Genomic DNA, 22383 nt, shown 5'->3' on the forward strand with positions numbered 1-22383 from the left:
AGCAACCAATTCCCTGACAAGAAGAGATAATTCACAGCACAACCAAGAACATGTTTTCATTCCTCATGATTTTCTTTCAAAGCCAAATGCTTTCCCACAGTCAGAAATGTGTATTTGGCCCTCTGGGAATTACTTTTATGCCAAGTTTGAAAGTCTTAATTCCAAACACTTCTCTCAAGCTTTTTAAGCATGCAAAAAAAAAAAAAAAGCCCCCAGAATGTTATTTTAATAGCTAAAGAGAAGTGATTCCATTTAAACACTAAGGAAATCATTTCTGGACAAAGAAATAGCATGTGAAATGTCTTCTGGAGGGCGTTTTTTCAACAATGTGATGAAAAATGCAAAGTAGAAGTAAAAAAAGACTTCCTCAACCAGTAGTTCTTTTGCTACCACAATGAACAGCAAACATCCAGGCACTAATATGTAGGGTAAGAGGGCTTACAAGGTAGAGTTCACAACTGATCAACCAGCCATATCCCCAAATGATTAGTGGCTCTTGAGGGACTTCGATTGAGGTTGCCATATGGTCTGCCCTTGATGCTGTATTGTTCAACATCTTTATCAAAATCTTAAATGAAAACTCAATGTACTCCAACAGGATATGCTTATCCTATTTGTTAGTGGTACAAGATTGGAAAATAAAACATGTAACAGATGGCAAAAATCAGCAGTATCTTCCATGTGCCCGTGTTCAGGATTAGAGAAACCTGGAGTGGTCAAGTTGGAAAACCTGGATGCAAATACTGACGCTGCTACTATTTGTACAGATAACAAAGTTTACAACAACTAAGGCTATTCAATAATGAAACAGGCTATTTCCTAAAGTAACTAAGTCTTCATCATGGGAGGTAGTTAAGAAGAGAGTGGATGACCATCTGTCTGTCAATGATGGTGAAGAAAGGGATTCTTAAACTGAGTGGGAGGTTAGACTTCAGTTCCAATTATGAAATTCTGTCATCTCAATGATTTAGCCAGCTTCTTCATTCCAAGGGTTTCTTCTCCAGTGCAATCCATTTTGTAGTGAACAAATGTTTTAAGTGTCTACTATATGCAAGACACTTGGCATTGCTAAATGTAAACATTCCACTGCTAGATCAGTTGGTGTTGAAAGCAGACAATGCAATATGTTACAAATGTGATGTACCATAGGAAATGACAACTATGAGAAATTCAGAAAAATGTGGGAAGACTTGTATGCACTAATATGGAGAAACAGTAGAATAATAGACATAAAGACTATAATCATGTGAAGAAAAAGAAAATTGAACTTTAAATAATTGTAATAAACAGTTTTGGTTCTAGAGAACACGTGAGGAAATGCACTTGACTATCTTTGGCAGAAAGATGGGGGAGTACAGGTGCTGAATGTTTTTCATACACTGTCATACACGGACTCTGTCAATTGGTTTTGATTAACTGTTTTTCTTTATAACAAGGATAGGCCTAATTTGGGGGTGGGTTTTCATGATACTACTTTCTTCTTATTTTCCTCCTATCTGTCTAACCACTCCTTCTCAGTCTTCTTTGATGGTTCTTCACTCATGTCATGCCTATTAAACATAGATATTCCTCCAAAACTCTGTCCATGGGCCCCATCTCATTTCACTTTATACTGTATCACTTGGTCATCTTATCAGTTCCTGTGAATTTAATTATTTATCTACACAGATGATTCTCAGAACTATATATTCAGCCCTAGTCTCTCAGCTGAGTTAAGTCTTATATCTCCAAAAGTTAACTTTTGGATATCTCAAACTGAATTGCTGTATCTCAGATTTAACTTGTCCAAAACAGAACTAACTATGTTCAAAATAAAAATAATTAGCTTTCACCTCAAATTCCCCTGCCTTCTGAATTTCTTGATCACTGTCAAGAGTACTACCTTTCTCCTGGTTATCCAACCCCATAACCTCAGTGGCATCCTTAATTCCTTACTCTCACTCAGCCCTCATTTCTAATCCATTGTCAAATCTTTTCATGTCTACCTTTACAACATCTCAACCTTCTCTCCACTTGTAGAGTCACAATACTAATTCAGGTCCAAATTATCTCTCATCTGGCTATTACAAAAGACTTCTAATTGATCTTCCTGCCTCTAATCTCTCCTTATTCCTATCCATCCTTCACTCAGCTAGTTGCTGGGGTGATTTTCCTAAAACTTAGTTTTGAGAATGTTGCACGCCCCTCTTGGCTCCCTCCACTCAAGGAGTGTTGATGGCTTCCTGTTATATCCAGGACCCAACATAAACATCTTTGTTTGGCATTTTAAGGCTCTTCATAACCTGGTCCCTTCTTACTTCTCCCGTCTTGTACTTTGCTACCCTCTATACACCTTATGATCTAGCTATACTGACCTATTTGTAGTTCTTCAAATAAGATACTCCATCTTCTATCTCAGTGCCTTTGTACTCGATATCCTTTGTCACTAGAATGTTCTGTCCCTTCACTTCTGCCTTTTAGTTTACCTTGGCATCCTTCAAAATTCAGCTTCTGCTGGAGACTGCTACCTTCTACATTTCCCATTTTCCCCAGTTGATAGAATTTTCTCTCTAAGCTTTACCTTCCATCTACTTGGTATATATTTTGTATGTAAGTAGTTATTTATATGTTGTGCCTCCTTTCCCATTAGAGGTACACTCCTTGTAGTCAGAATCGTTTTTGCCTTTCTCTTCATCCCCAATGCTTAGCACAGTGCCTGCCTGGTACATGTGAAGTGCTCAGCAAAGGTTTATGGACTGAATGACCGAGAAGTTTCCTGAAGTAGATCATCAGATTGTATGACTGGAAGAGAAGGTTGGTTAGGTATCAAGGACAAGAGACAAATTACGGGCTGTCCATATGTATTTGTATCTAAGCAGTGTTAACGAATGGGATGCCCCAAGCTTATTGTGTGGACTTCAATGGAGGGTTTATAGGATGATATGGACAACTGTACAATTTAAGAATTCATAGATGTGTGTTCTAATTTGTACCATTCAGGGACTTACCTATATCAATGCAATTAGTCACGGATAAAATGAAGAATCAAAGTTTCTGACCAGATGGTGAACTTTAAGACATAGTTTGTTTTGATATCAGTTTACTTAAACGTTGCCCTCCCATCTTCACTCCCCAAAATGACAAAACAAAATGATTAGATAAAGCAAGTGTGGTTCACCCAAACAATTCATGGAGTTTGTTTTTTAAAGTAAGTATTCCTCAAGCAAATGGAATAAATGTAGATCAGTACAGAGAACACAGGACATAGAGTCAGGAGAGACCTACATCCAGTTCTGCCTCCCAGTGCTTAGTACTGTAAAACTATAGGAATATTACTATACCTCAGTTTTCTCCTTTGTAAAACAGTAACAATTTTGCCAATAATATCTATCTCAACAGGTTATTGTGAAACTAAAATAAAAGTATGTAAGGAAGTTTACTTGTATTGTACTTTTTATATTATTCATACCATTTATAGGATAGTATTTCATAGGATTTATATAGTTCTTAAGAGTACTATGTAAATGTCAGGTTTTGTTATTACTCAACACTACAGTAGAGAGATAAGAGGCAGAATTCCTGAACTCAAATGAAAAAGCAAAACAGCAGTGAATGCTGGACAAAAAGAAAAGCCAGAGAGAGAGAGAGAGAGAGAGAGAGAGACTGGCTGCATAATCAGGCCCTGCTAGAGTAGACCTCCTAGTGATGATGTGAGTTCCCTGCAGAAGAAGAACGTCCTTCTGATCTTGATTGTTGTGACCCAAAGCGCTCCCCCTCCACTGAGACAGACTTACCATGTTGTTCCTTCTTTCCATTTTCCATTATGAAAGGATTTTATTTTTCATTTCCCTCTTTCCAAAACAAAGATTTGTATCTTTGGTTTGCTGTCAGCAAAAAAGGAAGATAGTCTTTGAAAACAATACATGATTTATATTCAGCTATATCTTGATATCAGAAAATGCTTCACAGGGCTCAATGATTCACGATTAAAAAAAAATTCTTGAGGATGGTGTTGCTGGTAGTGGTGGTGAAAAGGGATAGTAGCAACACCAGCATGATGAAATAAATGGATGGAACAGACCTAGTTGTTGTTATCAAGTACACAAAGGCTAAATGATTAAATGATTACACTAAATGATTACTATTCCTGTTTCCAAAGATATTGGCATTTTGATCTGAATTAGTGTGAAAACTGTAGTTGTACCTAAGCTCAGCATTGGAACAGCATGACTATCTGTGTCTGCTAACAATGAGGGCCACTAATACTTAGGGTTTTTTAAAGCTTCAATGGCCAAGACCCTGTTGTTTTAGGATGAATACACTGCCACAATTCATTCTTTTCTCCTGAACTAGGAATACTAGTTGTCCCTAGACATCTCCCCAAAATGCAGTGACCTCAGTCCTAAGTATTTTGAGTAGAACAGTAGGTTTTCCGCAGATAAAGTAATGATGAGATAGATGGGAAAAGATAAGACTTTTGGGAGTTTGCAGGTTAAAGTTATACCTTTGTGACTGGGAGAGAACCAGCTTTGATATCCTTCTGGATAACTGGATGAGACAGAAAAAGTTTGAGTTTTTTCCATAATCTCTACAACCTGTCTAGTCCAAACTGTTCTTGTTACTGCTGTCTGACTCCCCATAATCCCATTTGGGGTTTTCTTGGTAAACACACTGGAGTGATTTGCCGTTTCCTTCTCCGGCTCATTTTACAGAGGGGGAAACTGGGGCAAACAGGGTTCAGTGACTTGCCCAGGGTCACATAGCTAGTGAGTGTCTGAGGCCAGATTTGAACTCATGAAGATGAATCTTCCTGACTGCAGGCCTGGCACTCCATACACTGTGCCACCAAGCTGCCGCCAAAGCATAGTGAATAATAATAATTTAGAATGTACTTAGGGCTCAAAAAAAAAGTTTCAAAAACTTCCAGGTCTTAGCTGGTTTATGCTGGAACCAATTCTGATATTTCATCTTCCTGGGGAAACACCTGGTGAATGTACTTCAGAGGTAATTATATAGCTTGGGTTGTGGCAAACAAGATTAAATAGTAAAACTGTAAGGGTTCCAGACGAGTATAGAGTTACAATTCCATGGAATGATGCCTGGTAATAGTTAGTGTTACACATATTCATTATCCAACCTGCTGATTCAACCCAAAAAGTTAAAGAAAAAAAAGAAAAAAAATCCTTTTGGATCAAGGAGTACTTTTCTAATGGACTATTAGACTGCAGACCAACCGCCAGAGTCTTATTTCATCCTTGGACCATCCAGGCACATGGGTTTTAACAAAGGAGAAACAGGAACGTTTCCCTGTTGTGGACCAGAATTTCTAAACTAGGTTTGGGAATATGGAATTGAGTCTATCCCTGGAGTAGCAACTGGAAGACAGAATATGTTGCCATTTTGTCTTTGTATCTTCAGATTTAGCAGTGCCTTGCAAGTAGTAAGTCCTTGATAAATGCCTGTTGATTGGCCTGATGGATATCATTCATTCAGGATCCTCAGAGGCCTACCTCTAATCCAGAGTCACACTTCTGGGAATAGATTTGACCTAACCGGACTCTGGAGTTGGGGAACAGAGAACTATCCTGTCACATTGTTGTGGTTTCATGATATGTTGGGGTGGAACCATCTCAAAGAATTCAGAGTCAGACCACCTCTAATCCAAGTATAGGCATTTATTGAGAATGATGCCTCTCTTGAAGTAGGTTAAGTTCTAAGAGGAACTAGCAACTTCAGAGAAAGCAAGATGGATTTTTATAGGGTAAAGATATAATTACGTAACAGAAATTATGGATATTAAAAAGGCAGGAGGGGTTTGTTAAGGGATTAGGTAATAGGGGAGTGGTACCAGCCACAGTACAACTGTACATGTGATTGCACATAATGCATACGGAAAAAACATTAAGAAGGTATGTAGGTATGATAATGATATTATAATAAACCACCCTATGTCACAAGTTCACCTAAAGAACAGCTTTGACTATTACTGCGCTTAGGGAAAGTCCCTTCTATTGTTTTGGGGTCCACAGTCTGCTCCAGCATCCTGGTGGTGCTGCTTTCTGATTGGCTGAGTATTGTGGTCCTTTCTGAGACTAGATAGATGTGCTTGTCATTGAGTGGTTGTCATGAAGACACCTGCTGTATGTGTGGGAAATATGAAGAATGGATCTGAGGGCAGTGGCTAGCTGAAGGCCGTGGCTTAGATCCCATCACATGGACACACCTGCTGTTCTTTGAGAAGTATGAATTCATGGACACACCCGTTGTCGTAGTGAGCAGTGAGGCATATATGAGGAAATTAGGATATTGAGTGGGGGGTGGTTAAGTAGGGGTAGTGAGCCTGTTGTTCAGTGTGTCCTATACAGAAGGTAGAATATTGGGGTTGGGGGCAGCTTTTCTAGGATTCTATCAACATTACAAAATAGTCCCTGCTCTCTAGAAGCTTGCTTTTTCCTGAGGGAGAACAGAGCAGACAGAGATGAATATGTATACAAAAGATCTTTTAGGCTATATCTGTGATTTCATTGATGTTGGAAACAAAGAACCCCATCTACAAATGCAGATCAGCAACTGTTTCTGCACCTCATAGTCTTAGAGAATTACCTGGGACACAGAAATTGAGTGATCTGGTCAGTTACACAGCCAGTATGTGTCAGAGGTGAGACCCAGGTGTTCCTGGCTCCAGGTGACCAGATCTTTACCCACTGTACCATGTTGCCTTTCATGAATAATATGTATGTATGAACTATTTATATTATTTACATATCTATATTACATGTATATGCGCATGTATAATTAAGATAATGGGATTAAGATAAAGGGAGTGAAGAGAGAGCAAAAACAAGTGGAGAGTTAAGCAAAGGCTTTCTGCTTGGAGGCATGTACCTGACAGGTACTAAGGAAGGTAGAATAAAGGAGGGGGAGCTTTTTAGGCATGGGAAACACAGTTTGGGCAAAGTCATGGAAGCAGGAATTATTATATCATGTGTGAGGAACAGTAAGTATGCTAATTTGACTGAAGAGGGGAGCACATGAAAGAGACTAATGCAAGACCGGTTTGGAAAGATAAGTTTGAAACAGATTGCGAAGAGATTTTCATGCCAAACAGGGGGATTTATTTTTTTATACTAGACAGAGACAAAGCTTCTTGAGCAGGGAAATGACATGGTCAGACCTGTGCTTTATGAATATCAACTTTGCAATTGTGTTTATGGATAGATTAGAGAAAGGAGAGAGTTGAGGAAGGAAGATCAATTGCAAGGCTATTGCAGCTGTCCAGGTTAGAAGGACTCAAATAGGTATGGTTGCTATATAAGTTAGCAAGGGATAGATGTGAGAGAATTAGAATCAAGAGGACTTGGAAACTGCACATATGAGAAATGAAGGAAATTAGCATGGTGTCAATTTGGCCATAGACAGTTTACTTCTTTCTATTGCTTCCCACAGATTGATTCATGGATCATTCCTGAGTCTTGTCTCCCATTCCAATGGATTTCTCTGAGACTCAGTGATTAATTTATGCCATGGTTTTTAAAACTATGATCTACAGAACAATTAGAGATCTGGACAATGGAAATAGAGGTTACATAAGAAAATTTCTATTGGTGATTTTCCCCCTGAATATTAAATATGTAATTTCATTGTGAAAATAGGCTTTATTTCTTCAATTTTGACCCCCTACTTTCCCACATATCCCTTAATACCTATATGCTTTCACATATTATTTCTGTCAATATATTTCAAGTATAGAAGTCTTTGGTATTCAAATTAGTTTGGGAAACATTGACCTACAGTCCTATTCCTGGGAATAGGCTATTGGTTCAGAGGATAAAAAAAAATGGCAAAATACCCATTCCATTACCATCTAGCTAAACTAAAGCAAGTAGAATAGAACACTCAAAATCCCTACCTAATATGTGACAAGGGGCAGGCCTCTAATACAAAGGTGCATACCATGTAGTGGTAGCAGGTTGATTGGGGAACTCATCAAATTGATCAAGGACACACACAAGCACACATGCGTGCACACACACACACACACACACACACACACACACACACACACACACACACACACACACACACCTAGAACACTATATGCAAACATCCCTTTCTAACAGCCTGCCCAAAGGTAAACAGAGTTGGACTTTTCCCTATTAATTTGTGTTTTAATTATTTCCAAGTTATAGCATGGCATATTGGGTAAAGAACCATTCTTGGAACCGAGAAGATAGGGGTTCAAGTCCTGCTTCTGATGTACTAACTGTGGGATTCTGGGCAAATGACTTAACCTCTCAGTACTCTAGGCAAGTCTCCAAGACCATAAATTGCAGAAACTGTTACTGATATACATTGTTATAGAGGGATTTTCCTCATTTGGAATTCCCTAGAACAATGAAATCACAGGTCCAGTCTCTCTAATTATTTCTGCTCATTTCTCAGTCTTGTGGGATGCTTTTCAGCACAGCATCTTTTATGAAAAACAGGAGTAAGAATAGATGAGCTTGTGTTTCCTTTTATCCCTGTTACTCTAAGACTCTATTAGAGCAGATTAATGTAACCTGAACCCAAGTGCCATGTTTCTTAGAAGGACAGAAAAGAAGGCATCTGGTTTCTGCTACTTTGGTTGTGCTTTTCATGGTCATAAATAACCGTGGAAGAGATCTTAGAGATCAGTCTCCTCATTTGACAGGTGAAAAAATGTCAGGCCCAGAAAGGTGGAATCATTTGTCAAGGATCATCTAGTTGGTAAGTACACAGGGCCAGGGTGTGAGCCCAGGCCCTCTGAATCCAAAGTGTTTTTTCTACTTCTCTGGGTTGCCTCTTGAGATAAAGCAACTCTCCCATATCAGACCAATAGTATCAAAGCTAGGATTTGAACTGAAATTTTCTCACTCCAAATGTAGTGCACTTTCTATGCCATGAGAGGATTTGTTCAGAGAGACAAACAGAAATACATACAGAAAGACAGAATAGAGAGAGATACACAGGGAGGGAGACAGAGAGAAAGAGAGGAAAAAATCCTCAGAAACTGGTTTTTTTATTTTATACTCACAACTGTCAGCTACCCCTTTCTCTTCTCTTCCTTCTTCCCCACTCTGATACTAACCTCAATTATGCTAGTCGATCTACTGTCTGATCAGCTTAGTATGTTCTTGTTGTCTGTCTCTGACCTTGGATGCTCAGTATCACAGTTTATAGCTTTCTAAAGCTTTCCTCCCAAGAAACAAGGTCAAGGAGACACATCTTCAAGCATCTGTTGCCAGTCTGTAATGATGCAATTATTCTTGGGGTGGGGAGGGTATCACTCAGGACCTGGTAAATTAACTTGCTACATGAATTATAGAGAGAAGTAGAAAGCATAGTGGAGACTTGGGGAGGAACAGGGAGGAAGAAGGTTTTCATTTCCTTTTAGTCCTATATAATTTTTTTGGCTTAGTGGATTTCCCTATTGCTTATTAGAGGTGTTAAGGTTAAATGTCATGTATATTCAAACATTTCCTTAGTTACGTTTTTAAGTGTCTTAGAAAGATTCTCGCCTCTGTATTATTATGGTTTTCCTTCAGAATTTCACATATAGTTCTCAAGTCCACAGTGCAGAGCGTCAGCAGTAAAAACAATACATCATTTGTCTGCTTTGAAAGCACAGTGTAAAAGTGTCAACTATTGTCCACCCTCTAGTTCCTTCTATTCCTGTCAAGCCACAAATGCAGGAAAATAATGAGGGCAGATGCATAGAGGAAGATAACAGCAGGGGCTAGAAAGAGTTATCCTGAGCTGTTTGCCCTTTAACCCAAGGCATTTTATCTGTGATCATCACTTCTTAATTGTTCAGCAATGTTGTGACCTACTTACTTCCAAAGTCCACTTTGCCAGGGGCTGTATCAATGGGCTCATTACTGATACACAATTTGCTTTTTGTCTAAAAATCTCCACTGTTTGATTTTATACTTATTACAAAAACTCAGGTCATTTCTCCATTTTATGAAATTGTCTCATCTGGCAGTAGTTTGAACATCTATATAGTTCAGAGCTGTAAGGGGCCCTTCTAAAGAATATGTGAACCAGATGAAAAACTGAGATCAGAAATGTAAAAGGACTTAAGTATATGGGGTTACACAACTAGGCACTAGCAGAGCTGAAACTCAAATCCAGGTCTTCTGCTCTTAGCATTTTCCATTATACCATACAAGTGGAACAAAACTTCTCTAACTGTACTTCAATACTTTGAAGTTCTCAGATTTGGTGGACATGTGTACTCTCCTTCCAACACAAAATATAATTTAGTAGATGATATTCACAATTTGCCATGACTGAAAAATTCATTTCCCTGCAGCCAACCTGGTGGGAAGCCTCTTTGAACATAGCCAGACTGGTTCTCACATGACAGACATGGATTCTATCAGCCTGTTCTCAAAACCTTCCCAGAATGATAGAACTTGACCCAACTTTCACTCCACTGGCACAGACTTCTAGAACCCAGGATCATCTCCATGCCATGATATGAGGCTTCAAAGAAAGCTTTAAGTATCTTTTTCTTTCTCTATGTTTCTCTGTGAGTGTGTCTTTCTTTCTCTCTCTCCTCCTCTAATCTTTCCTTTCTCTTTTTTTGTCTTTATCTTATTACCTATCATTGCCATTTGCATTTTTTTCCAGTTTTCCCTGTTGTTGTTGTCTGACTCTTCTTGACCCCAAATAGGGTCAGGCACAAATGAAATGACTGACCAACATCAATTAACCAACATCAATTCGCTTTTATAAAGGCATATATACTGAGACAGTAGAGAAAATACAGAAATCTCCCCTAATTCCTCCTCTATTCAGCCATTCGGTCTCTGAGAAAGTCAATTCAAACTTAAGGTGGTTATTACAAAGCATTCTCCTCACCAAGTTCACATCTGGTTATGGAATAGTTAAAAGCTGAGTCATTCCCATTCTTGCAGAACTGGTATGTGGGCTGTTGGGTTGATTCACTACCGGGCTGCATCAAGATCACCACTCACCTGGATCACCTGCTGCTGCTAAGGCAGACTGCCATGAACACATATCAGGAAAGAACGATGATAGCAAGGACAGAAGAAACAAAGGCAACCTGGAGTCCACAGCCACTCTGTGGGCCAGGCTGGAAGATAACACCATGTGGAGTCTTCTTGGCAAAGAGGATGAAGTGGTTTGCCATTTTCTCTTCCAACTCTCTTTATAGATGAGGAACTGAGGCAAAGAAGGTTAAGTAACTTGCCTAGGGTCACACAACAAGTAAGTGTCTGAGGCCAGATTTGAACTTGGGTCCTCCAGACTACAGGGTTGTCACTGTGCCACCTAGCTGCCCTAAATATTTCATAGGGAAACCATAAAATGATGACAGGTTGGCTTCTTTTTTTCCTGATAGAAAAAATGCTTTGGCAAACCATCATGAGAATTGTAATAATTAGTTTACAGAAGGGACTTTGGTGTGGTCCAAGACTTGTAAACTGATTCAAAAGACTCTGGACTCATACCTAGGACCCTGGCAATGTCTTGTCATTTCAATAGAGTCTTAGCACAAATAAGTCAAAATTAGAGGAATCAGGGAAAAATATGTTTTGAAAAACACTCAATACTAGGTAGGCTGGGAGAATAATGAATATGTGAATAAATGGTATCTATTTGTGAAGTTTTTGTGACGTAGTACTTTTTGAATCATGTAAATCATTTGTTATTTTTCAAAGCATCAGTGATTGCATTTATGTGGGAATTTTTTTTTTTTTGGAGGGGGCAGGCAAAGCAATCAGGGTTAAGTGACTTACCCATGGTCACACAGCTAATAACTGTCAAGTCTTATCTGAGGCTGGATTGACTCCAGGGCTGGTGCTGTATTCACTGCTCCACCTAGCTGGTCCTACTCCTGTGTAATTCTTGTTCATTGTTTTCCCCTTAGCCTTCTAAAGAGATTCTCTTTTATATAACAGAGGTTGTTAATGTCTTTTGACATTCTATGGGTACCAGTATTGTCCATCTTTTGTCTCTCAATCTTGCCACGACTGACTCATCTCTTTTCCAATGATAAATTTTTGGATGGTGTATTTAACACTCCTTATTGCATGGAAATCATTTTTAGTAATTTGCTGTGGAGTACTTAAATGGTCACCATTTTTCTTTTGGTCTGGCCCTGTGATTTCATTGGGTGTGGAACTCTGTCTTAGGAAGCTATCTCCTAATACATATAGGCAATTGTTTTGAAATTTAATAGTCTTAGAGAATTGCCTAGGGCACCAAGAGGTTACGTGACTTACACAGGAACAATCAATCAGCAAACATTTATTAAGCACTTGCTATGAGCCAGGCTTTGTGCTAATACCCTGGGATACCACAAAAAAGCAGAAACTATCCCTCCTCTCCAGTATTTTATTACCTATCATTGCCATTTGCATTTATTCCCAGTTTCCAGTTGTTGTTGGTCTCTTTATGACTCCAAATTGGGTCACAAAGGCTCAAGCACAGCTGAAATGACTGATCAACAACTTTAAAAAACATCAATTAGCTTTTACACAGGGAATTTACATTCCAATAGAAGAGATAACATGTGCATAAATTTGCCAAGACTGAAAAATTCATTTCCCTGCAGCCAACCTGGTGGCAGAGTAGATATATGCAGAGTAGCTAACTTGTGGCCAGAGAGGGGAAGGTACTCATAGCTGGGAATAGAGAGATGGGGGAAAGGCCTCCTATAGAAGGTAGCAGACATAGAGCCAGCATGCATCAGGGGCAAAAGCTGAACTCAGTCTTTTTGACTAAGATGCCACAGCTCTATGCCCCACTTCCTCTCAGTGTGCAGTAATACATTTTTCTGTTGCCTTCTGGGCCAGCTGCAGTATTGATTCTTTGGAAATTGTGATGCTATATGACTCTCAGTCATATTGTAACATTGATGGCATGCCTGTGCTCTGGGCCCCAGCCCTAAGATCACACCTCTGAAAGCCTTCCAATTTCTCACTAGGCCCCTAGCCTATGAGGAAATTTTCCCTTGTTATAGAATACATGCCTTTATCAGAACAGACACAGGGATACTAACCCAAGGACTCTCTTTTCACACCAGATCCCCGAGGTCCATGCCTCTCTCAGCTAAACAAAAACTGTCTTTTCTCCCTCAGGGTCTGGTATCAACAAAGTTATGTCTGCAGACTCCCTGTATTTTCTCAACCATAGATTATAGGATCCTGCTCCTAAAGATACTTTGACTCCTGGTAAATTCCTGTGAAGTCCTTAGATTATCTAATTCATGTCCTTGGCATTCTTTTACCTTGTCCCTTTTCCATATAAGCTGCAGGTTCCCTTGGAACCTCCCTGGCTTCTCAAAAGTGTTGCAATATAACTTTTGCCACTTGACTAAGAAAAGGATTGAATATGTGAATTCATTTCATGTAACACCACATTGGCTTTCTCAGGGTTCCTAGTACCCCTAATCTCTTCAACATCAGTGTTAAAAAAGATGGCTTATGTCAGGGCACACTTTGAAATTGTTGAAAGCCCTGTAGTTTTGTAAATGCAATGTAGCCCATTCTTATATTCTCATTCAGTTTTGGTCCTGTATGGTTGTCTATTTTCATGACCATTGACACTGGAATGGTGTTTGTTGTCCTTGGTTCTCCTTCTTCAAGAGGACCAAAATGACATCACCATGATAAAGTGAAGTTTCCATGTGTCCAAATATGGCTGATCAGACCAATATGAGCTCAGAATGCTCTATCACAGATTAGACACAGATAGTCCATGTGGACATTTGGGGTGGTTACTCCAAATTTCTGCATCCTACATTTCCTTTGTGCTGTCTCCATTCTGTGCCTATAGAGCACAGCACCTTTTCTGATGTGGGCATTCCATGCTGGGCAGTCCTGTGCCATGTCTCCCATGTCCCACAATCAAATACAAAGTTCTTGAGAGACACCTTGAGAATGTCCTTGTATCACTTCTTCTGACCACCATGTAATCGTCTGTCCCATATGAGTTCTCCATAAAATAGTCTTTTTGGCAAGCGTACATTTTGTATTTGAACAACGTGGCCAGCCCATTGGAGTTGCACTTTCTGAAGCATAGTTTGAATGCTTGGCAGTTCAGCTTGAGCAAGGACCTCAGTGTCTGCTACCTTATCCTGCCAGGTGATCTTCAGAATCTTCCTAAGACTGTTCACATTGAAGCAATTCAGTTTCCTGGCATGACGCTGATAGACTCTCCATGTTTCACAGGCATACAACAATGAGGTCAGCACAATGGCTCTGCAGACCTTCAATCTGGTAGTCAGTCTAATACCTCTTCTCTTCCAAACTTTTCTTTGGAGCCTCCCAAACACTGAGCTCTGGCAGTGTGCACATCAACCTCACCTAGGAGAAAGTTACAATCTAAACAACACTCATTCTTCATCCATTTGGCTTTTCTTATGTGGATTATTAGGCCAGTCTCTTCAGAGCAGTCATGAATTTTATTGAAGATGTTCTGCAGTGTTCTGAGGTTTGGCTTGATGCCTCTATAAGCAGGAGTATCCAGAGAATCTAACCAAAAAAATCCAATTTTCATTTTATTTCCATATTTTTCTAACTTGTTTTTCATTCTCTTCTCCTCTGTCCACCTGAACGTTAAGGTCACCACATGTCAATTTATGGTTTGATTTGATTTGGAGGATAGAATTTATCTTCATTCTCTGAAATAGATCTTGATACATAAACCAGAGTCATATCTTTATGGTGAGTTTTTTGTTTATGTTTTTCAAAAGATCTGTAAGAATAGATGGCCAGGTGTCCCATGAGGTGATATTTCTTGCAAATTCCTTCATTTGCGTAACTCCTGGTTTGAATGTATATCTCACAGAGATAATGGATATCACAGGCAGCTAGAAGGCACAGAAGATAATTGCTGGGCCTGGAGTCAGGAAAATCTTAGTTCTCATGTGGTCTCCCGTACTAAATAGACTAGCTGTATGATCCTGGGAAAGTCATGTAACCTCTCTACCTCTGTTTCCTCACCTGTAATAATAATAGTATTTATTGTTGTGAGGATAAAATCAAGTCATATTTGTAGAGCATGTTGCAAACCTTGATGCTTCTTCTAGTTCTTATCAGTATTATTCTGGCTGTTACTATGTGAGAAGGGGAAAATGTTCCTTATCAGAAATGTTTTAATTAGGGTTTCATAAAGAAATGTTATAAACTAGATTTTTATTGTAAGAGTGAGATTGAAACCACTCATCCCAGTTTAACTTTGATTCCTTAATAATCAACCAATCAAAAGACTATGTACGAAAAGTCTTGGAAAGGCATTAAAGTAAAATTATGCCAGGTAGTATATCTGTTCAATCCAATAGAATGGATTGTCTATAAATTATCAAGCAGGCTGAAAAGGGAGAGTTTTTCCCCCAGAAAATAGAGCATATGGTTTTCTAATACAGAACTGCAGAGGAATTACTTGGCTGAGGAGGAGAAAGGAGAACCTATATCTTCAGACAGATCTCTACATAACCTTTGACCACAACAGGACCTTCCAACTTTGAAAGATTCAGATATTGGTCATTCCATCTTCCCATTGTTGTTCTAGCATTGTACCTCCTCCCACCCTCCAGGGACAAAAGCAGCTCCTGTCTTCTCATTGGTGACCTAAATGGAATCCAAGGTCACCTGGTGAGAGTTTTGGCATTATTGGAAAACAAGGACAAATTGGTCTCTCAGCTCTATATAGAAGACCACAGTATGGATGAGGGGAACTTCTTTAGTATCCCTATGATGGGGTTCAGACTCTGGGAACCTCCCTGAACTCCCCTTGAATTTCCCCACTTAATTTCATAATCAGATCTGTTGCCCTTGGCCTTGCCTGGCCTTCCATTTTCTGTTACCTCTGGATTGCCCCACCTGCTTCCCACCCAAGTCCTCCATTGTCTGCTATTTCCTAATTGCCTCCAGCTGTTTCCAACTCTTGATAGTCACTTCCCCCCACCTTGGACTTCCCCTCAAGACCCTCTCTAAACCCCTCCTCTCATCACCCTAGACTACCAGACCACCCCCAGATCCCTCCTACAGTCTTTTCTATATTTAAGCTCCATCTTACCTCCATGAAGGCACTCATATTCAATCCAGCTCAGACTGTGTCTAGCTGAGATTCCATCTGGCCCTCTTGTGAATTACAAGCATTACAAATGCTTAGGCTCCTGTGAATCAACCCAATATGATGAATCTTTAATAAACTTTGGGTTTTTTTGGCTTTAAGAAGGCTTGAGTTGGATTCATTCAAGCAGGACCTGGTATGTTGGTACTTCCTGGTCCCCAACACCCCTCAGACTTCAACACCAAGAATGGGAGAAAACAGTTAACAGAAACCAAGAGTTCAGAGTTACCCCTTTGCTATATTCTCTAAGCTTGAATCTATATTCCCCTGGATTTTGTACTTCAGAGAAAGTATGTTACAGACTTTTTGGAGAATATCAACAAATATCAACTATTCTTAACATTTCACCTTAATAAATACCTCTTTCTAGCAGCTGCTTGATGTTTTTTCAGTCATATCTGAGTCTTTGTGATCCCATTTGGGGTTTTCTTGGCAAAATTACTGGATTAGTTTGCCATTTCTTTCTTCAGCTCATTTTACAGATGAGGAAACTGAGCAAACAGGGTTAAGTGACCTGTCCACGGTCACACAGCTAGTATGTGTATGAAACTAGATTTGAACTCAGGTCTTCCTTATTCCAGGCCTAGGTGCTCTATCCATTGTGCCACCTAGTTGGCTAAGTAAATTGATTCTTAGCTGATAATCTTGGGGATGGGGAGAAAATAGCACACTTGTGAAGGACTCAAACCAATGGTATTAGAGAATCACCTCTGCCCTTGGAGAGGTACCTATAGAACTCTGAGGAGGAGATTTAGCCAGCCTAGCTCTGAGAACTCTAGTTGTCTGTGAGAGTGGGAATTATTTTGCCATAACTTTGCGCCATAAAAAGTGTATGGGGTATAGGTCAGTACAGTGTGTTCTGGACAGACTATTTATTGTGATTACTAGAGAAAGGACAAAAAAAGAAGACTAAATGAATTTATTTCCTGTGAGATTGAATTTAACCCCTTTTGAGAAGAAGTATGAGGAAAATTCTTTAATCATTATCCAAAGTGAACTGAATGATGTAGGATGGAGTTTCCAGACAAGTTATATTGTCATTATGTTAAGAGTTTGAATTGACTTGGGCTGTGAATATTCATATGACCAAAATACTGTAAATATATTTCTTTGTCTTATAATGGCTCTAATTTGTTAATAAATTATGTGTATGTATAGTAATTTTGATATTCATTTAATTATAGACAAATAAGAATAATTGCTATGGGGAAGATGGTTGCTAAAGTTTATTAAATAATTAGTAATTTAATGAACCTGAGGGAGACTGGAGCTCACTAATTAATGAGGAAGAGATTGTAATTTTATTAATGAGATGGAAATTGTACAGATACACCTCTGAATCACTCCAGAGCTCAGGAAGATAAAAGTAAATGAGAGACTGGGTCAAATGTCAGACTGAAAGGTAAAAATTCATGAGCATGTCCAGGCCTTTACTTGCCCGTTCCATGTAGAGTATGTGTGCTTTTCCTGCCTGCAATATTTATAGTTCCAAAGAGAACCTATAAGCCATCCTTCCATTTTGTAGGTTTACCTACAACTATTTTTGGTTTCATTTACAGGAAGAATGTTGGTGTTCATACAGTTCACTCCTCTGGTAATATATCAACTCGTCTTGTCTCTGGGCGTTCTCTCTGGCTGTCCTCCATGCCCGGAATGCTCTTGCTACTCCTCTCAGACTACCGACATCCTTAACTTGAAGTCCCAACTTAAATTTCACTTTCAACAAGAGGCTTTCTCAGATGTCTCTTAATTCTAGTGCCTTCCTTGTGTGACTAATTTCCTATTAATCCTCTATATACTTACTTTGAATATTTTTTTGCATGTTGTCTCTCCCCTTTAAGATTGTAGACTTCTTGAGGACAAGGACCACTTTTTTACTCTTTTTTGTATCCCTAATGTTTAACATAGTTCCTGGCCTATAGTAGATGCTTAATGAACATTTGTTGATTAAATGATTACTCAGTGTATAAGTAGAGCCTGTATCGGGTTGCCTGCCCCTGTCTTGGGGCAGAGGAGAAAATTTAAAACTCAAAAGCTTAAGGAAATGAACGCTGAAAACTAAAAACAAATAAATAATTTTTTAAAAAAAGATTACTCATTTGATGATGAGACTCTATTTATAATACCAATAGTTAAATCATTATTTATAAATGGTCTAAAAACTGTTATTCTCAGCAGTCTTTTCTACTTCTCTGACCTTTCACTACAGAAGAGGAAAAGGAATCCATTGGTTGAGAGCCTTTTAGTTTTTTTTCTATTTTTCATGGGTTGTAACCAAAGAATTAATCACCTAGAGTCTGGTTAGATGACTGTTGATGATCTGGTTCTAAGCAAGGCTGGGCCTTGGACAAGCAGACACAGTCAGACGATGGGATCATACTCAAACCCTTTCCAGCATGGGAGAAACACCTGGAGCCTGCACTTTTCTGAAAAAGCCTCTGAGAATCCAGGATGACCTTCATGTTCTATGGTGCATCTGAAGGCAAAGCAAGAAAAGGCACATTTATCAAGGACTTACTATGTTCCAGGCACTGTACTCAGCACTGGAGATGCAAATACAAGTACAAAGATATCAAGGAAATTACATTCTAATGAAAGAAGACCTCACATAAAAAGAAGCTGAAAAGCTAGGAGAGGGGAAGAGAGTCCTAAGTAGAACTGGATGGGGGGAAGGGATTGAAGGAAGGCCTACTTGGATCCTTCCCCAACTAGAAGAACTGTCCTGAAGGGGAAGTTGTGAAGCTCATTATCTACTTCTGAGAAAGGGACCACCATGGCTGAAGGATGTTCCAGGGTGAGAAGGCCCAGGGTGCCAGAGGAAATTCCAGAGTGATGCTGCAACTGAAGTCTGGTGTTGAAATCTAGTCAAAAGATTTGAAATATCACTTTTGTGGAGAGAATAGTTTATTATACTGTCCAAAAGCTTGTGAAGCACTAGGCTAGGTAGGTTGCCTCCCTTTGACTTCTGTCCCAAGCAGTTCTGGATGCTTTCTGGTGGCCAAGTTGCCTTATCCCAGAGATGAGAATCTCTGGACCCGAGGTGACTGTGTGACTGACTGTAAAGTTGTTCCAGTCATGTGTCCTTTTGATCTACTTCACTAGTCATCCTTACTGAGTCTTTCATAGTTAAGTGTCATGGTGACTTTCTCCACTTGAATCCCCATATCAGAGAATAATCAGCTAGACCAGGTTTTCATTATGTGAGTAGTACTTTTTTAGCATCCTAGATATGTTTCCAGATGACAGCTAGGTAAAGTAAAACCCTTCCTTAGTAATTTAACACCAAGGTAAAAACTATTGTTGATGAAATCCACTTCTATAATTAAGCTGAATTCAGTGATAAAATTAAAATAAATATACTATTATAATGATAGCATGATAGCAGCATAGTCTTTCACATAAAGAACAATATGGTTTTATAAACAGCCTGTTTTCATTTTCCAAAGGTTGCCAAGAAGTATCAAAATGGTATGTTGGGAATCATAATTCTAGCACCTAGAGGCATCATTAAACTGTAAGTATAGGAACAATATCAGCCTTTGTGAACGTAAATATAGATGTCTCTCTTTTTTTGGCCACTTTACTTAAATGATTTGCAAGTTGGGTCCTGAGTATGGTCATTAGCTCCCTTTTCCCTTTGTGTGTTGGCAGAGCTTGCTAGGACGTTTCCCCCCAGGGTCCCAAAAAAAGTCCCAGAAGAATCAGAGCTTCTTTGATTGAGGTTTTGAATCTCATTATCTCTTTCTGAGAGTTGTGTGAAGGATAGCCTAATGTTTCCTTAAGTGTTTCCTTCCTGTCTTCAACTCCTCCTGGCTGAGCAAAGTGACTCTCCTTCAGTTTCTTGTGCCACAAAAATGGGGACAAAAAATGCCCCTTCTCAGATACTCCTGTAGGATTCCTTCATATACATATGCAAATATAGGTCTGTGACTTCTTCAGTGTGGGGAATTCTCCATCTTTATCTCAGAAGCTGAGTCACAGAGGGCAAGAACTACTTCATTTTTTTGTCTTTGTACGTCCTGTGCTTGTTACATAATAGGCACTTAATGTTTGTTGATTGATTGTATGAGGAACAAGGAAGCCTGAGATCGTAGGTCTAGAATGGGACTGTACCTTAGAAGCCCTCTGCAACAACTTGTTTTTCTTATGCAGATAAGAAACTTCAGCACTAGGATGTTAAAATGATTTGTCCAACATCACAAAACAAATAACTTTCAGAGTCAAAATTTAATCTCAGTTTGGGCATTGAGACTCAACTCAACTCAAAGCTAATGGCTTTGAGACTCAACTCAATATAGATGCAACTAATGGTACGATAGAGAGAGCACTGGGCCTAAAGCCTGAAAAACTTGACTTCAAATGTGACCTCAGACACTTAACTAGTTATATGACCCTGGGCAAGTCATTTAACCATTGTTTATTCCAGTTTCCTCTACAATATATAAGTGGGTTTAATAATTCCACCTAACTCACAAGGTTTTGTAAGAGTCTAATAGGATTATATATATATTTTTTTAATGCATTTAGCACAGTGCTTGGGACATAGGAAACATGTAATAAATGTTCTATCAATCTATCTATCTATCCATCTACTTATCTATTGTATCAAATTAAAATCCAATCCACAATAAGTTAAGATCCTTTGTTATTCATCCTTCTAAAAGAGAAAAAAAGAATTCTTGACAAAGCTCTTTCCTTCCCAAAATGCAGTTATGTAGATTAGAATTTTGTTGTTATAATTCTTAGCCACATGGTAGATAGATTTCACTGTGTCCTTCAAAATGTCATTCTTTGTCAGTGAAGCCCTAATTGGAGAATGCCCAAGGGTAATAATCCTTGAAATCTTTTGTTTCTCATGGTGGTGAAAGGATCCTAGCAGGACAAATAACTAACTTGTTCAGACTGAGATAAAAGCATAAACTGTGTTTCAAAAAAGCCGTTCCAAGTCTGTGTTTCTTCAGCTCATCAAGAAGTTAACTAGGGTAACCTTGGAATCAGTCTCCTTCAAATTCCTGACATAGCAGGAAGTATAAAATTACTTTGTATGTTGAAATCAATCATTATAGATATTTAACTATTCACACAGGGAAAAGGAATATATTTGTGTAAGGTTCACTTTTAAAGCGCTGATTTAAGGATATGTAGAATTTAGGTACAATTGATCATATCTGAACTTTCTCAATCTCTTAATAAAAATGGAAAACTATGTAGCAGCAAAACTATACCAAAGAAATCAGAAAAAGCAAACTTTTGGGGAAATGGGTGATGTAAGGATTCTATACACATGTGCAAGATATTTTTCCCTTGTCCAGAATATAAATCTTTTAGGATTTAGGAAAAGAGAGTGCAGTTAGGGAGGGGAGTCTTCTGCTTAATTTCTCTGATGACAACTTAACGATCACTAGAATTTATTTTTCTTTCAATCATAAATTGAATCTCGAAGACTTTCTGAATACTTAACACTCATTTTGAATGACCTCACAGGAGCTTAGTTGTTATTAACTGCTCTTTGTTGAAGGATCTCTGTTCACTAGAAAGCCTTGTAAATTATTGTAGTCCAAAAGAACTGACTGAAGGAAAAATAAGGTTTGCAAAGTGCTTTACATACATCATTTTTTTTTGATCCTCCCAACCACTCACCTCCGCTGCTGTAGGTATTTGGGTCAATATCGCTGTGGAAAGAGGTCTCCACTGGAGTGTTCCAGTAATCTTTGCTTGACTTTGTGCTGTGTAAAATATTGTTTTTCATTCATGACTTGAACAAAAACATAGATGGAATGCTCATGAAGCTAGAAAGGATAGCTAATGCACTGGATGACAGGGTCAGGATCTAAAAAAAAATCTTGACAAAAGATTTGGACTGAATTTAAGGAGATGAAATTCAATAGGGACAAATGTCAGGTCTTATACTTCGGTTTAAAATTGGCTTCAGAAGTACAGGATGAGGGAAACCTGATTGAACAACAGTTTGAAAAAAGCTTGGGGAATTTTTAGTGGACTGCAGGCTCAATATGAGTCATGTGATGTAGCAGCCAAAAATACTAATTTGACCTTGGGCTATACAAAGAGAAGCAGAACTTTAGGAAAGGAAAGGAGAAGGCTTTTATAGAGTACCTACCGTATGCCAGGCACTATGCTAAATGCATTTAAAACTATTTATTTGATCTTCAACAACCCTTGGAGGGTTTTTTTATCACCATTTTATACTTGAGGAAACTGAGGTAGACTGAGGTTAAGTGACTTGCCCAAATTCAGTCAGCTAGTAAGTATATGAGG

At 38.8% G+C, this 22383-nt stretch overlaps 1 long non-coding RNA gene across 2 annotated transcripts in view; it reads left to right on the forward strand.

Annotated features, from left to right (window-relative positions):
• Positions 1 to 19773, forward strand: part of LOC140526477 (uncharacterized) — a 35062-nt gene extending 15289 nt beyond the window's left edge. For both annotated transcript variants that reach the window (XR_011974397.1, XR_011974396.1), the window contains exon 5: positions 19554 to 19773. This is a non-coding gene — a long non-coding RNA (uncharacterized lncRNA). The remainder of the gene's footprint in view (positions 1 to 19553) is intronic.
• The last annotated feature ends 2610 nt before the right edge of the window (positions 19774 to 22383 follow it).

This window comes from Notamacropus eugenii, chromosome 2 (genome assembly GCF_028372415.1).
Source record: "Notamacropus eugenii isolate mMacEug1 chromosome 2, mMacEug1.pri_v2, whole genome shotgun sequence".
In the NCBI taxonomy this organism is placed as follows: domain Eukaryota; kingdom Metazoa; phylum Chordata; class Mammalia; order Diprotodontia; family Macropodidae; genus Notamacropus; species Notamacropus eugenii.